This window comes from Haliotis asinina, unplaced genomic scaffold, assembly GCF_037392515.1.
Source record: "Haliotis asinina isolate JCU_RB_2024 unplaced genomic scaffold, JCU_Hal_asi_v2 scaffold_100, whole genome shotgun sequence".
NCBI lineage: Eukaryota > Metazoa > Mollusca > Gastropoda > Lepetellida > Haliotidae > Haliotis > Haliotis asinina.
The window spans coordinates 16,568-34,325 of record NW_027133964.1 but is presented as its reverse complement, the minus strand read 5'-3'; the positions used below and the strand labels follow the sequence as shown (position 1 = coordinate 34,325).

Here is a 17,758-nt window from a genome sequence, read left to right as displayed (position 1 = left end):
TTTGTGAAAAAATTACTGATAGATAAAAACACACACAGACGGATTTATTTCCATTTAGACTGCATGCACGTGCATCTCTGATCCGGGACGCAGGGGAGACAACTTGACAGTCCAAACACAACAACTGGCTGACAAAGCGATCCCATCTGAAATACATCAAACTCAGACTTGCTTTAAACATATACTTTTGCCACAGCAAACAGATTAACACATGCGCATTAAAAACACATAGTTTGCACATACACACACGGGAAAACAATCATCTTCAAGTGATTTGGAAGTGGGGGAAGTGTCAACTGAAAATATCTATTTTTGGGGTTGATTTTCAAGGGGAGAGCGCGAACGCAGTCCCCCACACTTATAAATTGCGCACCCGAGTCGTCCACATTTGGGACGATCGCAGGGGTCAACCAAACCGAGGTGCAATGGAAAGGTCTCGCCCCGGGCCCACAGCCTTGCGGATCACTGTAAAGCCTGTGCCAGGTAAGTATGCTTGGGACAGGTTCCAGTTTTCACTTACATCACCCTGGCGTTGCCCTATTCAGGTGTCACATCATCAACGCTTCACATATATTTCATGGCAGGTTAATTGTTCGTACAGTTTATTGTACAGAACAGTCCATTAGTACCTTCACTTTGTGAAAAAATTACTGATAGATAAAAACACACACAGACGGATTTATTTCCATTTAGACTGCATGCACGTGCATCTCTGATCCGGGACGCAGGGGAGACAACTTGACAGTCCAAACACAACAACTGGCTGACAAAGCGATCCCATCTGAAATACATCAAACTCAGACTTGCTTTAAACATATACTTTTGCCACAGCAAACAGATTAACACATGCGCATTAAAAACACATAGTTTGCACATACACACACGGGAAAACAATCATCTTCAAGTGATTTGGAAGTGGGGGAAGTGTCAACTGAAAATATCTATTTTTGGGGTTGATTTTCAAGGGGAGAGCGCGAACGCAGTCCCCCACACTTATAAATTGCGCACCCGAGTCGTCCACATTTGGGACGATCGCAGGGGTCAACCAAACCGAGGTGCAATGGAAAGGTCTCGCCCCGGGCCCACAGCCTTGCGGATCACTGTAAAGCCTGTGCCAGGTAAGTATGCTTGGGACAGGTTCCAGTTTTCACTTACATCACCCTGGCGTTGCCCTATTCAGGTGTCACATCATCAACGCTTCACATATATTTCATGGCAGGTTAATTGTTCGTACAGTTTATTGTACAGAACAGTCCATTAGTACCTTCACTTTGTGAAAAAATTACTGATAGATAAAAACACACACAGACGGATTTATTTCCATTTAGACTGCATGCACGTGCATCTCTGATCCGGGACGCAGGGGAGACAACTTGACAGTCCAAACACAACAACTGGCTGACAAAGCGATCCCATCTGAAATACATCAAACTCAGACTTGCTTTAAACATATACTTTTGCCACAGCAAACAGATTAACACATGCGCATTAAAAACACATAGTTTGCACATACACACACGGGAAAACAATCATCTTCAAGTGATTTGGAAGTGGGGGAAGTGTCAACTGAAAATATCTATTTTTGGGGTTGATTTTCAAGGGAGAGCGCGAACGCAGTCCCCCACACTTATAAATTGCGCACCCGAGTCGTCCACATTTGGGACGATCGCAGGGGTCAACCAAACCGAGGTGCAATGGAAAGGTCTCGCCCCGGGCCCACAGCCTTGCGGATCACTGTAAAGCCTGTGCCAGGTAAGTATGCTTGGGACAGGTTCCAGTTTTCACTTACATCACCCTGGCGTTGCCCTATTCAGGTGTCACATCATCAACGCTTCACATATATTTCATGGCAGGTTAATTGTTCGTACAGTTTATTGTACAGAACAGTCCATTAGTACCTTCACTTTGTGAAAAAATTACTGATAGATAAAAACACACACAGACGGATTTATTTCCATTTAGACTGCATGCACGTGCATCTCTGATCCGGGACGCAGGGGAGACAACTTGACAGTCCAAACACAACAACTGGCTGACAAAGCGATCCCATCTGAAATACATCAAACTCAGACTTGCTTTAAACATATACTTTTGCCACAGCAAACAGATTAACACATGCGCATTAAAAACACATAGTTTGCACATACACACACGGGAAAACAATCATCTTCAAGTGATTTGGAAGTGGGGGAAGTGTCAACTGAAAATATCTATTTTTGGGGTTGATTTTCAAGGGGAGAGCGCGAACGCAGTCCCCCACACTTATAAATTGCGCACCCGAGTCGTCCACATTTGGGACGATCGCAGGGGTCAACCAAACCGAGGTGCAATGGAAAGGTCTCGCCCCGGGCCCACAGCCTTGCGGATCACTGTAAAGCCTGTGCCAGGTAAGTATGCTTGGGACAGGTTCCAGTTTTCACTTACATCACCCTGGCGTTGCCCTATTCAGGTGTCACATCATCAACGCTTCACATATATTTCATGGCAGGTTAATTGTTCGTACAGTTTATTGTACAGAACAGTCCATTAGTACCTTCACTTTGTGAAAAAATTACTGATAGATAAAAACACACACAGACGGATTTATTTCCATTTAGACTGCATGCACGTGCATCTCTGATCCGGGACGCAGGGGAGACAACTTGACAGTCCAAACACAACAACTGGCTGACAAAGCGATCCCATCTGAAATACATCAAACTCAGACTTGCTTTAAACATATACTTTTGCCACAGCAAACAGATTAACACATGCGCATTAAAAACACATAGTTTGCACATACACACACGGGAAAACAATCATCTTCAAGTGATTTGGAAGTGGGGGAAGTGTCAACTGAAAATATCTATTTTTGGGGTTGATTTTCAAGGGGAGAGCGCGAACGCAGTCCCCCACACTTATAAATTGCGCACCCGAGTCGTCCACATTTGGGACGATCGCAGGGGTCAACCAAACCGAGGTGCAATGGAAAGGTCTCGCCCCGGGCCCACAGCCTTGCGGATCACTGTAAAGCCTGTGCCAGGTAAGTATGCTTGGGACAGGTTCCAGTTTTCACTTACATCACCCTGGCGTTGCCCTATTCAGGTGTCACATCATCAACGCTTCACATATATTTCATGGCAGGTTAATTGTTCGTACAGTTTATTGTACAGAACAGTCCATTAGTACCTTCACTTTGTGAAAAAATTACTGATAGATAAAAACACACACAGACGGATTTATTTCCATTTAGACTGCATGCACGTGCATCTCTGATCCGGGACGCAGGGGAGACAACTTGACAGTCCAAACACAACAACTGGCTGACAAAGCGATCCCATCTGAAATACATCAAACTCAGACTTGCTTTAAACATATACTTTTGCCACAGCAAACAGATTAACACATGCGCATTAAAAACACATAGTTTGCACATACACACACGGGAAAACAATCATCTTCAAGTGATTTGGAAGTGGGGGAAGTGTCAACTGAAAATATCTATTTTTGGGGTTGATTTTCAAGGGGAGAGCGCGAACGCAGTCCCCCACACTTATAAATTGCGCACCCGAGTCGTCCACATTTGGGACGATCGCAGGGGTCAACCAAACCGAGGTGCAATGGAAAGGTCTCGCCCCGGGCCCACAGCCTTGCGGATCACTGTAAAGCCTGTGCCAGGTAAGTATGCTTGGGACAGGTTCCAGTTTTCACTTACATCACCCTGGCGTTGCCCTATTCAGGTGTCACATCATCAACGCTTCACATATATTTCATGGCAGGTTAATTGTTCGTACAGTTTATTGTACAGAACAGTCCATTAGTACCTTCACTTTGTGAAAAAATTACTGATAGATAAAAACACACACAGACGGATTTATTTCCATTTAGACTGCATGCACGTGCATCTCTGATCCGGGACGCAGGGGAGACAACTTGACAGTCCAAACACAACAACTGGCTGACAAAGCGATCCCATCTGAAATACATCAAACTCAGACTTGCTTTAAACATATACTTTTGCCACAGCAAACAGATTAACACATGCGCATTAAAAACACATAGTTTGCACATACACACACGGGAAAACAATCATCTTCAAGTGATTTGGAAGTGGGGGAAGTGTCAACTGAAAATATCTATTTTTGGGGTTGATTTTCAAGGGGAGAGCGCGAACGCAGTCCCCCACACTTATAAATTGCGCACCCGAGTCGTCCACATTTGGGACGATCGCAGGGGTCAACCAAACCGAGGTGCAATGGAAAGGTCTCGCCCCGGGCCCACAGCCTTGCGGATCACTGTAAAGCCTGTGCCAGGTAAGTATGCTTGGGACAGGTTCCAGTTTTCACTTACATCACCCTGGCGTTGCCCTATTCAGGTGTCACATCATCAACGCTTCACATATATTTCATGGCAGGTTAATTGTTCGTACAGTTTATTGTACAGAACAGTCCATTAGTACCTTCACTTTGTGAAAAAATTACTGATAGATAAAAACACACACAGACGGATTTATTTCCATTTAGACTGCATGCACGTGCATCTCTGATCCGGGACGCAGGGGAGACAACTTGACAGTCCAAACACAACAACTGGCTGACAAAGCGATCCCATCTGAAATACATCAAACTCAGACTTGCTTTAAACATATACTTTTGCCACAGCAAACAGATTAACACATGCGCATTAAAAACACATAGTTTGCACATACACACACGGGAAAACAATCATCTTCAAGTGATTTGGAAGTGGGGGAAGTGTCAACTGAAAATATCTATTTTTGGGGTTGATTTTCAAGGGGAGAGCGCGAACGCAGTCCCCCACACTTATAAATTGCGCACCCGAGTCGTCCACATTTGGGACGATCGCAGGGGTCAACCAAACCGAGGTGCAATGGAAAGGTCTCGCCCCGGGCCCACAGCCTTGCGGATCACTGTAAAGCCTGTGCCAGGTAAGTATGCTTGGGACAGGTTCCAGTTTTCACTTACATCACCCTGGCGTTGCCCTATTCAGGTGTCACATCATCAACGCTTCACATATATTTCATGGCAGGTTAATTGTTCGTACAGTTTATTGTACAGAACAGTCCATTAGTACCTTCACTTTGTGAAAAAATTACTGATAGATAAAAACACACACAGACGGATTTATTTCCATTTAGACTGCATGCACGTGCATCTCTGATCCGGGACGCAGGGGAGACAACTTGACAGTCCAAACACAACAACTGGCTGACAAAGCGATCCCATCTGAAATACATCAAACTCAGACTTGCTTTAAACATATACTTTTGCCACAGCAAACAGATTAACACATGCGCATTAAAAACACATAGTTTGCACATACACACACGGGAAAACAATCATCTTCAAGTGATTTGGAAGTGGGGGAAGTGTCAACTGAAAATATCTATTTTTGGGGTTGATTTTCAAGGGGAGAGCGCGAACGCAGTCCCCCACACTTATAAATTGCGCACCCGAGTCGTCCACATTTGGGACGATCGCAGGGGTCAACCAAACCGAGGTGCAATGGAAAGGTCTCGCCCCGGGCCCACAGCCTTGCGGATCACTGTAAAGCCTGTGCCAGGTAAGTATGCTTGGGACAGGTTCCAGTTTTCACTTACATCACCCTGGCGTTGCCCTATTCAGGTGTCACATCATCAACGCTTCACATATATTTCATGGCAGGTTAATTGTTCGTACAGTTTATTGTACAGAACAGTCCATTAGTACCTTCACTTTGTGAAAAAATTACTGATAGATAAAAACACACACAGACGGATTTATTTCCATTTAGACTGCATGCACGTGCATCTCTGATCCGGGACGCAGGGGAGACAACTTGACAGTCCAAACACAACAACTGGCTGACAAAGCGATCCCATCTGAAATACATCAAACTCAGACTTGCTTTAAACATATACTTTTGCCACAGCAAACAGATTAACACATGCGCATTAAAAACACATAGTTTGCACATACACACACGGGAAAACAATCATCTTCAAGTGATTTGGAAGTGGGGGAAGTGTCAACTGAAAATATCTATTTTTGGGGTTGATTTTCAAGGGGAGAGCGCGAACGCAGTCCCCCACACTTATAAATTGCGCACCCGAGTCGTCCACATTTGGGACGATCGCAGGGGTCAACCAAACCGAGGTGCAATGGAAAGGTCTCGCCCCGGGCCCACAGCCTTGCGGATCACTGTAAAGCCTGTGCCAGGTAAGTATGCTTGGGACAGGTTCCAGTTTTCACTTACATCACCCTGGCGTTGCCCTATTCAGGTGTCACATCATCAACGCTTCACATATATTTCATGGCAGGTTAATTGTTCGTACAGTTTATTGTACAGAACAGTCCATTAGTACCTTCACTTTGTGAAAAAATTACTGATAGATAAAAACACACACAGACGGATTTATTTCCATTTAGACTGCATGCACGTGCATCTCTGATCCGGGACGCAGGGGAGACAACTTGACAGTCCAAACACAACAACTGGCTGACAAAGCGATCCCATCTGAAATACATCAAACTCAGACTTGCTTTAAACATATACTTTTGCCACAGCAAACAGATTAACACATGCGCATTAAAAACACATAGTTTGCACATACACACACGGGAAAACAATCATCTTCAAGTGATTTGGAAGTGGGGGAAGTGTCAACTGAAAATATCTATTTTTGGGGTTGATTTTCAAGGGGAGAGCGCGAACGCAGTCCCCCACACTTATAAATTGCGCACCCGAGTCGTCCACATTTGGGACGATCGCAGGGGTCAACCAAACCGAGGTGCAATGGAAAGGTCTCGCCCCGGGCCCACAGCCTTGCGGATCACTGTAAAGCCTGTGCCAGGTAAGTATGCTTGGGACAGGTTCCAGTTTTCACTTACATCACCCTGGCGTTGCCCTATTCAGGTGTCACATCATCAACGCTTCACATATATTTCATGGCAGGTTAATTGTTCGTACAGTTTATTGTACAGAACAGTCCATTAGTACCTTCACTTTGTGAAAAAATTACTGATAGATAAAAACACACACAGACGGATTTATTTCCATTTAGACTGCATGCACGTGCATCTCTGATCCGGGACGCAGGGGAGACAACTTGACAGTCCAAACACAACAACTGGCTGACAAAGCGATCCCATCTGAAATACATCAAACTCAGACTTGCTTTAAACATATACTTTTGCCACAGCAAACAGATTAACACATGCGCATTAAAAACACATAGTTTGCACATACACACACGGGAAAACAATCATCTTCAAGTGATTTGGAAGTGGGGGAAGTGTCAACTGAAAATATCTATTTTTGGGGTTGATTTTCAAGGGGAGAGCGCGAACGCAGTCCCCCACACTTATAAATTGCGCACCCGAGTCGTCCACATTTGGGACGATCGCAGGGGTCAACCAAACCGAGGTGCAATGGAAAGGTCTCGCCCCGGGCCCACAGCCTTGCGGATCACTGTAAAGCCTGTGCCAGGTAAGTATGCTTGGGACAGGTTCCAGTTTTCACTTACATCACCCTGGCGTTGCCCTATTCAGGTGTCACATCATCAACGCTTCACATATATTTCATGGCAGGTTAATTGTTCGTACAGTTTATTGTACAGAACAGTCCATTAGTACCTTCACTTTGTGAAAAAATTACTGATAGATAAAAACACACACAGACGGATTTATTTCCATTTAGACTGCATGCACGTGCATCTCTGATCCGGGACGCAGGGGAGACAACTTGACAGTCCAAACACAACAACTGGCTGACAAAGCGATCCCATCTGAAATACATCAAACTCAGACTTGCTTTAAACATATACTTTTGCCACAGCAAACAGATTAACACATGCGCATTAAAAACACATAGTTTGCACATACACACACGGGAAAACAATCATCTTCAAGTGATTTGGAAGTGGGGGAAGTGTCAACTGAAAATATCTATTTTTGGGGTTGATTTTCAAGGGGAGAGCGCGAACGCAGTCCCCCACACTTATAAATTGCGCACCCGAGTCGTCCACATTTGGGACGATCGCAGGGGTCAACCAAACCGAGGTGCAATGGAAAGGTCTCGCCCCGGGCCCACAGCCTTGCGGATCACTGTAAAGCCTGTGCCAGGTAAGTATGCTTGGGACAGGTTCCAGTTTTCACTTACATCACCCTGGCGTTGCCCTATTCAGGTGTCACATCATCAACGCTTCACATATATTTCATGGCAGGTTAATTGTTCGTACAGTTTATTGTACAGAACAGTCCATTAGTACCTTCACTTTGTGAAAAAATTACTGATAGATAAAAACACACACAGACGGATTTATTTCCATTTAGACTGCATGCACGTGCATCTCTGATCCGGGACGCAGGGGAGACAACTTGACAGTCCAAACACAACAACTGGCTGACAAAGCGATCCCATCTGAAATACATCAAACTCAGACTTGCTTTAAACATATACTTTTGCCACAGCAAACAGATTAACACATGCGCATTAAAAACACATAGTTTGCACATACACACACGGGAAAACAATCATCTTCAAGTGATTTGGAAGTGGGGGAAGTGTCAACTGAAAATATCTATTTTTGGGGTTGATTTTCAAGGGGAGAGCGCGAACGCAGTCCCCCACACTTATAAATTGCGCACCCGAGTCGTCCACATTTGGGACGATCGCAGGGGTCAACCAAACCGAGGTGCAATGGAAAGGTCTCGCCCCGGGCCCACAGCCTTGCGGATCACTGTAAAGCCTGTGCCAGGTAAGTATGCTTGGGACAGGTTCCAGTTTTCACTTACATCACCCTGGCGTTGCCCTATTCAGGTGTCACATCATCAACGCTTCACATATATTTCATGGCAGGTTAATTGTTCGTACAGTTTATTGTACAGAACAGTCCATTAGTACCTTCACTTTGTGAAAAAATTACTGATAGATAAAAACACACACAGACGGATTTATTTCCATTTAGACTGCATGCACGTGCATCTCTGATCCGGGACGCAGGGGAGACAACTTGACAGTCCAAACACAACAACTGGCTGACAAAGCGATCCCATCTGAAATACATCAAACTCAGACTTGCTTTAAACATATACTTTTGCCACAGCAAACAGATTAACACATGCGCATTAAAAACACATAGTTTGCACATACACACACGGGAAAACAATCATCTTCAAGTGATTTGGAAGTGGGGGAAGTGTCAACTGAAAATATCTATTTTTGGGGTTGATTTTCAAGGGGAGAGCGCGAACGCAGTCCCCCACACTTATAAATTGCGCACCCGAGTCGTCCACATTTGGGACGATCGCAGGGGTCAACCAAACCGAGGTGCAATGGAAAGGTCTCGCCCCGGGCCCACAGCCTTGCGGATCACTGTAAAGCCTGTGCCAGGTAAGTATGCTTGGGACAGGTTCCAGTTTTCACTTACATCACCCTGGCGTTGCCCTATTCAGGTGTCACATCATCAACGCTTCACATATATTTCATGGCAGGTTAATTGTTCGTACAGTTTATTGTACAGAACAGTCCATTAGTACCTTCACTTTGTGAAAAAATTACTGATAGATAAAAACACACACAGACGGATTTATTTCCATTTAGACTGCATGCACGTGCATCTCTGATCCGGGACGCAGGGGAGACAACTTGACAGTCCAAACACAACAACTGGCTGACAAAGCGATCCCATCTGAAATACATCAAACTCAGACTTGCTTTAAACATATACTTTTGCCACAGCAAACAGATTAACACATGCGCATTAAAAACACATAGTTTGCACATACACACACGGGAAAACAATCATCTTCAAGTGATTTGGAAGTGGGGGAAGTGTCAACTGAAAATATCTATTTTTGGGGTTGATTTTCAAGGGGAGAGCGCGAACGCAGTCCCCCACACTTATAAATTGCGCACCCGAGTCGTCCACATTTGGGACGATCGCAGGGGTCAACCAAACCGAGGTGCAATGGAAAGGTCTCGCCCCGGGCCCACAGCCTTGCGGATCACTGTAAAGCCTGTGCCAGGTAAGTATGCTTGGGACAGGTTCCAGTTTTCACTTACATCACCCTGGCGTTGCCCTATTCAGGTGTCACATCATCAACGCTTCACATATATTTCATGGCAGGTTAATTGTTCGTACAGTTTATTGTACAGAACAGTCCATTAGTACCTTCACTTTGTGAAAAAATTACTGATAGATAAAAACACACACAGACGGATTTATTTCCATTTAGACTGCATGCACGTGCATCTCTGATCCGGGACGCAGGGGAGACAACTTGACAGTCCAAACACAACAACTGGCTGACAAAGCGATCCCATCTGAAATACATCAAACTCAGACTTGCTTTAAACATATACTTTTGCCACAGCAAACAGATTAACACATGCGCATTAAAAACACATAGTTTGCACATACACACACGGGAAAACAATCATCTTCAAGTGATTTGGAAGTGGGGGAAGTGTCAACTGAAAATATCTATTTTTGGGGTTGATTTTCAAGGGGAGAGCGCGAACGCAGTCCCCCACACTTATAAATTGCGCACCCGAGTCGTCCACATTTGGGACGATCGCAGGGGTCAACCAAACCGAGGTGCAATGGAAAGGTCTCGCCCCGGGCCCACAGCCTTGCGGATCACTGTAAAGCCTGTGCCAGGTAAGTATGCTTGGGACAGGTTCCAGTTTTCACTTACATCACCCTGGCGTTGCCCTATTCAGGTGTCACATCATCAACGCTTCACATATATTTCATGGCAGGTTAATTGTTCGTACAGTTTATTGTACAGAACAGTCCATTAGTACCTTCACTTTGTGAAAAAATTACTGATAGATAAAAACACACACAGACGGATTTATTTCCATTTAGACTGCATGCACGTGCATCTCTGATCCGGGACGCAGGGGAGACAACTTGACAGTCCAAACACAACAACTGGCTGACAAAGCGATCCCATCTGAAATACATCAAACTCAGACTTGCTTTAAACATATACTTTTGCCACAGCAAACAGATTAACACATGCGCATTAAAAACACATAGTTTGCACATACACACACGGGAAAACAATCATCTTCAAGTGATTTGGAAGTGGGGGAAGTGTCAACTGAAAATATCTATTTTTGGGGTTGATTTTCAAGGGGAGAGCGCGAACGCAGTCCCCCACACTTATAAATTGCGCACCCGAGTCGTCCACATTTGGGACGATCGCAGGGGTCAACCAAACCGAGGTGCAATGGAAAGGTCTCGCCCCGGGCCCACAGCCTTGCGGATCACTGTAAAGCCTGTGCCAGGTAAGTATGCTTGGGACAGGTTCCAGTTTTCACTTACATCACCCTGGCGTTGCCCTATTCAGGTGTCACATCATCAACGCTTCACATATATTTCATGGCAGGTTAATTGTTCGTACAGTTTATTGTACAGAACAGTCCATTAGTACCTTCACTTTGTGAAAAAATTACTGATAGATAAAAACACACACAGACGGATTTATTTCCATTTAGACTGCATGCACGTGCATCTCTGATCCGGGACGCAGGGGAGACAACTTGACAGTCCAAACACAACAACTGGCTGACAAAGCGATCCCATCTGAAATACATCAAACTCAGACTTGCTTTAAACATATACTTTTGCCACAGCAAACAGATTAACACATGCGCATTAAAAACACATAGTTTGCACATACACACACGGGAAAACAATCATCTTCAAGTGATTTGGAAGTGGGGGAAGTGTCAACTGAAAATATCTATTTTTGGGGTTGATTTTCAAGGGGAGAGCGCGAACGCAGTCCCCCACACTTATAAATTGCGCACCCGAGTCGTCCACATTTGGGACGATCGCAGGGGTCAACCAAACCGAGGTGCAATGGAAAGGTCTCGCCCCGGGCCCACAGCCTTGCGGATCACTGTAAAGCCTGTGCCAGGTAAGTATGCTTGGGACAGGTTCCAGTTTTCACTTACATCACCCTGGCGTTGCCCTATTCAGGTGTCACATCATCAACGCTTCACATATATTTCATGGCAGGTTAATTGTTCGTACAGTTTATTGTACAGAACAGTCCATTAGTACCTTCACTTTGTGAAAAAATTACTGATAGATAAAAACACACACAGACGGATTTATTTCCATTTAGACTGCATGCACGTGCATCTCTGATCCGGGACGCAGGGGAGACAACTTGACAGTCCAAACACAACAACTGGCTGACAAAGCGATCCCATCTGAAATACATCAAACTCAGACTTGCTTTAAACATATACTTTTGCCACAGCAAACAGATTAACACATGCGCATTAAAAACACATAGTTTGCACATACACACACGGGAAAACAATCATCTTCAAGTGATTTGGAAGTGGGGGAAGTGTCAACTGAAAATATCTATTTTTGGGGTTGATTTTCAAGGGGAGAGCGCGAACGCAGTCCCCCACACTTATAAATTGCGCACCCGAGTCGTCCACATTTGGGACGATCGCAGGGGTCAACCAAACCGAGGTGCAATGGAAAGGTCTCGCCCCGGGCCCACAGCCTTGCGGATCACTGTAAAGCCTGTGCCAGGTAAGTATGCTTGGGACAGGTTCCAGTTTTCACTTACATCACCCTGGCGTTGCCCTATTCAGGTGTCACATCATCAACGCTTCACAAATATTTCATGGCAGGTTAATTGTTCGTACAGTTTATTGTACAGAACAGTCCATTAGTACCTTCACTTTGTGAAAAAATTACTGATAGATAAAAACACACACAGACGGATTTATTTCCATTTAGACTGCATGCACGTGCATCTCTGATCCGGGACGCAGGGGAGACAACTTGACAGTCCAAACACAACAACTGGCTGACAAAGCGATCCCATCTGAAATACATCAAACTCAGACTTGCTTTAAACATATACTTTTGCCACAGCAAACAGATTAACACATGCGCATTAAAAACACATAGTTTGCACATACACACACGGGAAAACAATCATCTTCAAGTGATTTGGAAGTGGGGGAAGTGTCAACTGAAAATATCTATTTTTGGGGTTGATTTTCAAGGGGAGAGCGCGAACGCAGTCCCCCACACTTATAAATTGCGCACCCGAGTCGTCCACATTTGGGACGATCGCAGGGGTCAACCAAACCGAGGTGCAATGGAAAGGTCTCGCCCCGGGCCCACAGCCTTGCGGATCACTGTAAAGCCTGTGCCAGGTAAGTATGCTTGGGACAGGTTCCAGTTTTCACTTACATCACCCTGGCGTTGCCCTATTCAGGTGTCACATCATCAACGCTTCACATATATTTCATGGCAGGTTAATTGTTCGTACAGTTTATTGTACAGAACAGTCCATTAGTACCTTCACTTTGTGAAAAAATTACTGATAGATAAAAACACACACAGACGGATTTATTTCCATTTAGACTGCATGCACGTGCATCTCTGATCCGGGACGCAGGGGAGACAACTTGACAGTCCAAACACAACAACTGGCTGACAAAGCGATCCCATCTGAAATACATCAAACTCAGACTTGCTTTAAACATATACTTTTGCCACAGCAAACAGATTAACACATGCGCATTAAAAACACATAGTTTGCACATACACACACGGGAAAACAATCATCTTCAAGTGATTTGGAAGTGGGGGAAGTGTCAACTGAAAATATCTATTTTTGGGGTTGATTTTCAAGGGGAGAGCGCGAACGCAGTCCCCCACACTTATAAATTGCGCACCCGAGTCGTCCACATTTGGGACGATCGCAGGGGTCAACCAAACCGAGGTGCAATGGAAAGGTCTCGCCCCGGGCCCACAGCCTTGCGGATCACTGTAAAGCCTGTGCCAGGTAAGTATGCTTGGGACAGGTTCCAGTTTTCACTTACATCACCCTGGCGTTGCCCTATTCAGGTGTCACATCATCAACGCTTCACATATATTTCATGGCAGGTTAATTGTTCGTACAGTTTATTGTACAGAACAGTCCATTAGTACCTTCACTTTGTGAAAAAATTACTGATAGATAAAAACACACACAGACGGATTTATTTCCATTTAGACTGCATGCACGTGCATCTCTGATCCGGGACGCAGGGGAGACAACTTGACAGTCCAAACACAACAACTGGCTGACAAAGCGATCCCATCTGAAATACATCAAACTCAGACTTGCTTTAAACATATACTTTTGCCACAGCAAACAGATTAACACATGCGCATTAAAAACACATAGTTTGCACATACACACACGGGAAAACAATCATCTTCAAGTGATTTGGAAGTGGGGGAAGTGTCAACTGAAAATATCTATTTTTGGGGTTGATTTTCAAGGGGAGAGCGCGAACGCAGTCCCCCACACTTATAAATTGCGCACCCGAGTCGTCCACATTTGGGACGATCGCAGGGGTCAACCAAACCGAGGTGCAATGGAAAGGTCTCGCCCCGGGCCCACAGCCTTGCGGATCACTGTAAAGCCTGTGCCAGGTAAGTATGCTTGGGACAGGTTCCAGTTTTCACTTACATCACCCTGGCGTTGCCCTATTCAGGTGTCACATCATCAACGCTTCACATATATTTCATGGCAGGTTAATTGTTCGTACAGTTTATTGTACAGAACAGTCCATTAGTACCTTCACTTTGTGAAAAAATTACTGATAGATAAAAACACACACAGACGGATTTATTTCCATTTAGACTGCATGCACGTGCATCTCTGATCCGGGACGCAGGGGAGACAACTTGACAGTCCAAACACAACAACTGGCTGACAAAGCGATCCCATCTGAAATACATCAAACTCAGACTTGCTTTAAACATATACTTTTGCCACAGCAAACAGATTAACACATGCGCATTAAAAACACATAGTTTGCACATACACACACGGGAAAACAATCATCTTCAAGTGATTTGGAAGTGGGGGAAGTGTCAACTGAAAATATCTATTTTTGGGGTTGATTTTCAAGGGGAGAGCGCGAACGCAGTCCCCCACACTTATAAATTGCGCACCCGAGTCGTCCACATTTGGGACGATCGCAGGGGTCAACCAAACCGAGGTGCAATGGAAAGGTCTCGCCCCGGGCCCACAGCCTTGCGGATCACTGTAAAGCCTGTGCCAGGTAAGTATGCTTGGGACAGGTTCCAGTTTTCACTTACATCACCCTGGCGTTGCCCTATTCAGGTGTCACATCATCAACGCTTCACATATATTTCATGGCAGGTTAATTGTTCGTACAGTTTATTGTACAGAACAGTCCATTAGTACCTTCACTTTGTGAAAAAATTACTGATAGATAAAAACACACACAGACGGATTTATTTCCATTTAGACTGCATGCACGTGCATCTCTGATCCGGGACGCAGGGGAGACAACTTGACAGTCCAAACACAACAACTGGCTGACAAAGCGATCCCATCTGAAATACATCAAACTCAGACTTGCTTTAAACATATACTTTTGCCACAGCAAACAGATTAACACATGCGCATTAAAAACACATAGTTTGCACATACACACACGGGAAAACAATCATCTTCAAGTGATTTGGAAGTGGGGGAAGTGTCAACTGAAAATATCTATTTTTGGGGTTGATTTTCAAGGGGAGAGCGCGAACGCAGTCCCCCACACTTATAAATTGCGCACCCGAGTCGTCCACATTTGGGACGATCGCAGGGGTCAACCAAACCGAGGTGCAATGGAAAGGTCTCGCCCCGGGCCCACAGCCTTGCGGATCACTGTAAAGCCTGTGCCAGGTAAGTATGCTTGGGACAGGTTCCAGTTTTCACTTACATCACCCTGGCGTTGCCCTATTCAGGTGTCACATCATCAACGCTTCACATATATTTCATGGCAGGTTAATTGTTCGTACAGTTTATTGTACAGAACAGTCCATTAGTACCTTCACTTTGTGAAAAAATTACTGATAGATAAAAACACACACAGACGGATTTATTTCCATTTAGACTGCATGCACGTGCATCTCTGATCCGGGACGCAGGGGAGACAACTTGACAGTCCAAACACAACAACTGGCTGACAAAGCGATCCCATCTGAAATACATCAAACTCAGACTTGCTTTAAACATATACTTTTGCCACAGCAAACAGATTAACACATGCGCATTAAAAACACATAGTTTGCACATACACACACGGGAAAACAATCATCTTCAAGTGATTTGGAAGTGGGGGAAGTGTCAACTGAAAATATCTATTTTTGGGGTTGATTTTCAAGGGGAGAGCGCGAACGCAGTCCCCCACACTTATAAATTGCGCACCCGAGTCGTCCACATTTGGGACGATCGCAGGGGTCAACCAAACCGAGGTGCAATGGAAAGGTCTCGCCCCGGGCCCACAGCCTTGCGGATCACTGTAAAGCCTGTGCCAGGTAAGTATGCTTGGGACAGGTTCCAGTTTTCACTTACATCACCCTGGCGTTGCCCTATTCAGGTGTCACATCATCAACGCTTCACATATATTTCATGGCAGGTTAATTGTTCGTACAGTTTATTGTACAGAACAGTCCATTAGTACCTTCACTTTGTGAAAAAATTACTGATAGATAAAAACACACACAGACGGATTTATTTCCATTTAGACTGCATGCACGTGCATCTCTGATCCGGGACGCAGGGGAGACAACTTGACAGTCCAAACACAACAACTGGCTGACAAAGCGATCCCATCTGAAATACATCAAACTCAGACTTGCTTTAAACATATACTTTTGCCACAGCAAACAGATTAACACATGCGCATTAAAAACACATAGTTTGCACATACACACACGGGAAAACAATCATCTTCAAGTGATTTGGAAGTGGGGGAAGTGTCAACTGAAAATATCTATTTTTGGGGTTGATTTTCAAGGGGAGAGCGCGAACGCAGTCCCCCACACTTATAAATTGCGCACCCGAGTCGTCCACATTTGGGACGATCGCAGGGGTCAACCAAACCGAGGTGCAATGGAAAGGTCTCGCCCCGGGCCCACAGCCTTGCGGATCACTGTAAAGCCTGTGCCAGGTAAGTATGCTTGGGACAGGTTCCAGTTTTCACTTACATCACCCTGGCGTTGCCCTATTCAGGTGTCACATCATCAACGCTTCACATATATTTCATGGCAGGTTAATTGTTCGTACAGTTTATTGTACAGAACAGTCCATTAGTACCTTCACTTTGTGAAAAAATTACTGATAGATAAAAACACACACAGACGGATTTATTTCCATTTAGACTGCATGCACGTGCATCTCTGATCCGGGACGCAGGGGAGACAACTTGACAGTCCAAACACAACAACTGGCTGACAAAGCGATCCCATCTGAAATACATCAAACTCAGACTTGCTTTAAACATATACTTTTGCCACAGCAAACAGATTAACACATGCGCATTAAAAACACATAGTTTGCACATACACACACGGGAAAACAATCATCTTCAAGTGATTTGGAAGTGGGGGAAGTGTCAACTGAAAATATCTATTTTTGGGGTTGATTTTCAAGGGGAGAGCGCGAACGCAGTCCCCCACACTTATAAATTGCGCACCCGAGTCGTCCACATTTGGGACGATCGCAGGGGTCAACCAAACCGAGGTGCAATGGAAAGGTCTCGCCCCGGGCCCACAGCCTTGCGGATCACTGTAAAGCCTGTGCCAGGTAAGTATGCTTGGGACAGGTTCCAGTTTTCACTTACATCACCCTGGCGTTGCCCTATTCAGGTGTCACATCATCAACGCTTCACATATATTTCATGGCAGGTTAATTGTTCGTACAGTTTATTGTACAGA

The 17,758-nt window shown here is 44.9% G+C and overlaps 28 non-coding genes across 28 annotated transcripts; all 28 read right to left on the bottom strand.

The window, feature by feature from the left end:
• Positions 1-327: 327 nt before the first annotated feature.
• LOC137270966 (U1 spliceosomal RNA) lies at positions 328-491 on the bottom strand. The gene has a single exon (XR_010955575.1). It is a non-coding gene; the product is annotated as a U1 spliceosomal RNA (small nuclear RNA).
• A 471-nt stretch (positions 492-962) lies between these two features.
• Positions 963-1,126, bottom strand: LOC137271023 (U1 spliceosomal RNA). Its single transcript, XR_010955627.1, has one exon. It is a non-coding gene; the product is annotated as a U1 spliceosomal RNA (small nuclear RNA).
• A 470-nt stretch (positions 1,127-1,596) lies between these two features.
• LOC137270967 (U1 spliceosomal RNA) lies at positions 1,597-1,760 on the bottom strand. The gene has a single exon (XR_010955576.1). It is a non-coding gene; the product is annotated as a U1 spliceosomal RNA (small nuclear RNA).
• Positions 1,761-2,231: 471 nt separating this feature from the next.
• On the bottom strand, positions 2,232-2,395 carry LOC137271022 (U1 spliceosomal RNA). Its single transcript, XR_010955626.1, has one exon. It is a non-coding gene; the product is annotated as a U1 spliceosomal RNA (small nuclear RNA).
• A 471-nt stretch (positions 2,396-2,866) lies between these two features.
• LOC137271021 (U1 spliceosomal RNA) lies at positions 2,867-3,030 on the bottom strand. Its single transcript, XR_010955625.1, has one exon. It is a non-coding gene; the product is annotated as a U1 spliceosomal RNA (small nuclear RNA).
• A 471-nt stretch (positions 3,031-3,501) lies between these two features.
• LOC137271020 (U1 spliceosomal RNA) lies at positions 3,502-3,665 on the bottom strand. Its single transcript, XR_010955624.1, has one exon. It is a non-coding gene; the product is annotated as a U1 spliceosomal RNA (small nuclear RNA).
• Positions 3,666-4,136: 471 nt separating this feature from the next.
• On the bottom strand, positions 4,137-4,300 carry LOC137271019 (U1 spliceosomal RNA). Its single transcript, XR_010955623.1, has one exon. It is a non-coding gene; the product is annotated as a U1 spliceosomal RNA (small nuclear RNA).
• Positions 4,301-4,771: 471 nt separating this feature from the next.
• LOC137271017 (U1 spliceosomal RNA) lies at positions 4,772-4,935 on the bottom strand. The gene has a single exon (XR_010955621.1). It is a non-coding gene; the product is annotated as a U1 spliceosomal RNA (small nuclear RNA).
• A 471-nt stretch (positions 4,936-5,406) lies between these two features.
• Positions 5,407-5,570, bottom strand: LOC137271016 (U1 spliceosomal RNA). The gene has a single exon (XR_010955620.1). It is a non-coding gene; the product is annotated as a U1 spliceosomal RNA (small nuclear RNA).
• A 471-nt stretch (positions 5,571-6,041) lies between these two features.
• On the bottom strand, positions 6,042-6,205 carry LOC137271015 (U1 spliceosomal RNA). Its single transcript, XR_010955619.1, has one exon. It is a non-coding gene; the product is annotated as a U1 spliceosomal RNA (small nuclear RNA).
• A 471-nt stretch (positions 6,206-6,676) lies between these two features.
• LOC137271014 (U1 spliceosomal RNA) lies at positions 6,677-6,840 on the bottom strand. Its single transcript, XR_010955618.1, has one exon. It is a non-coding gene; the product is annotated as a U1 spliceosomal RNA (small nuclear RNA).
• Positions 6,841-7,311: 471 nt separating this feature from the next.
• On the bottom strand, positions 7,312-7,475 carry LOC137271012 (U1 spliceosomal RNA). The gene has a single exon (XR_010955617.1). It is a non-coding gene; the product is annotated as a U1 spliceosomal RNA (small nuclear RNA).
• A 471-nt stretch (positions 7,476-7,946) lies between these two features.
• LOC137271011 (U1 spliceosomal RNA) lies at positions 7,947-8,110 on the bottom strand. The gene has a single exon (XR_010955616.1). It is a non-coding gene; the product is annotated as a U1 spliceosomal RNA (small nuclear RNA).
• A 471-nt stretch (positions 8,111-8,581) lies between these two features.
• LOC137271010 (U1 spliceosomal RNA) lies at positions 8,582-8,745 on the bottom strand. The gene has a single exon (XR_010955615.1). It is a non-coding gene; the product is annotated as a U1 spliceosomal RNA (small nuclear RNA).
• A 471-nt stretch (positions 8,746-9,216) lies between these two features.
• LOC137271009 (U1 spliceosomal RNA) lies at positions 9,217-9,380 on the bottom strand. The gene has a single exon (XR_010955614.1). It is a non-coding gene; the product is annotated as a U1 spliceosomal RNA (small nuclear RNA).
• Positions 9,381-9,851: 471 nt separating this feature from the next.
• Positions 9,852-10,015, bottom strand: LOC137271008 (U1 spliceosomal RNA). The gene has a single exon (XR_010955613.1). It is a non-coding gene; the product is annotated as a U1 spliceosomal RNA (small nuclear RNA).
• A 471-nt stretch (positions 10,016-10,486) lies between these two features.
• On the bottom strand, positions 10,487-10,650 carry LOC137271007 (U1 spliceosomal RNA). The gene has a single exon (XR_010955612.1). It is a non-coding gene; the product is annotated as a U1 spliceosomal RNA (small nuclear RNA).
• A 471-nt stretch (positions 10,651-11,121) lies between these two features.
• LOC137271005 (U1 spliceosomal RNA) lies at positions 11,122-11,285 on the bottom strand. Its single transcript, XR_010955610.1, has one exon. It is a non-coding gene; the product is annotated as a U1 spliceosomal RNA (small nuclear RNA).
• Positions 11,286-11,756: 471 nt separating this feature from the next.
• On the bottom strand, positions 11,757-11,920 carry LOC137271004 (U1 spliceosomal RNA). The gene has a single exon (XR_010955609.1). It is a non-coding gene; the product is annotated as a U1 spliceosomal RNA (small nuclear RNA).
• A 471-nt stretch (positions 11,921-12,391) lies between these two features.
• Positions 12,392-12,555, bottom strand: LOC137271003 (U1 spliceosomal RNA). The gene has a single exon (XR_010955608.1). It is a non-coding gene; the product is annotated as a U1 spliceosomal RNA (small nuclear RNA).
• Positions 12,556-13,026: 471 nt separating this feature from the next.
• LOC137271001 (U1 spliceosomal RNA) lies at positions 13,027-13,190 on the bottom strand. Its single transcript, XR_010955607.1, has one exon. It is a non-coding gene; the product is annotated as a U1 spliceosomal RNA (small nuclear RNA).
• A 471-nt stretch (positions 13,191-13,661) lies between these two features.
• LOC137271000 (U1 spliceosomal RNA) lies at positions 13,662-13,825 on the bottom strand. The gene has a single exon (XR_010955606.1). It is a non-coding gene; the product is annotated as a U1 spliceosomal RNA (small nuclear RNA).
• Positions 13,826-14,296: 471 nt separating this feature from the next.
• Positions 14,297-14,460, bottom strand: LOC137270999 (U1 spliceosomal RNA). The gene has a single exon (XR_010955605.1). It is a non-coding gene; the product is annotated as a U1 spliceosomal RNA (small nuclear RNA).
• A 471-nt stretch (positions 14,461-14,931) lies between these two features.
• LOC137270998 (U1 spliceosomal RNA) lies at positions 14,932-15,095 on the bottom strand. The gene has a single exon (XR_010955604.1). It is a non-coding gene; the product is annotated as a U1 spliceosomal RNA (small nuclear RNA).
• Positions 15,096-15,566: 471 nt separating this feature from the next.
• Positions 15,567-15,730, bottom strand: LOC137270997 (U1 spliceosomal RNA). The gene has a single exon (XR_010955603.1). It is a non-coding gene; the product is annotated as a U1 spliceosomal RNA (small nuclear RNA).
• Positions 15,731-16,201: 471 nt separating this feature from the next.
• On the bottom strand, positions 16,202-16,365 carry LOC137270996 (U1 spliceosomal RNA). Its single transcript, XR_010955602.1, has one exon. It is a non-coding gene; the product is annotated as a U1 spliceosomal RNA (small nuclear RNA).
• Positions 16,366-16,836: 471 nt separating this feature from the next.
• LOC137270995 (U1 spliceosomal RNA) lies at positions 16,837-17,000 on the bottom strand. Its single transcript, XR_010955601.1, has one exon. It is a non-coding gene; the product is annotated as a U1 spliceosomal RNA (small nuclear RNA).
• Positions 17,001-17,471: 471 nt separating this feature from the next.
• On the bottom strand, positions 17,472-17,635 carry LOC137270993 (U1 spliceosomal RNA). Its single transcript, XR_010955599.1, has one exon. It is a non-coding gene; the product is annotated as a U1 spliceosomal RNA (small nuclear RNA).
• Between the last annotated feature and the right edge of the window lie 123 nt (positions 17,636-17,758).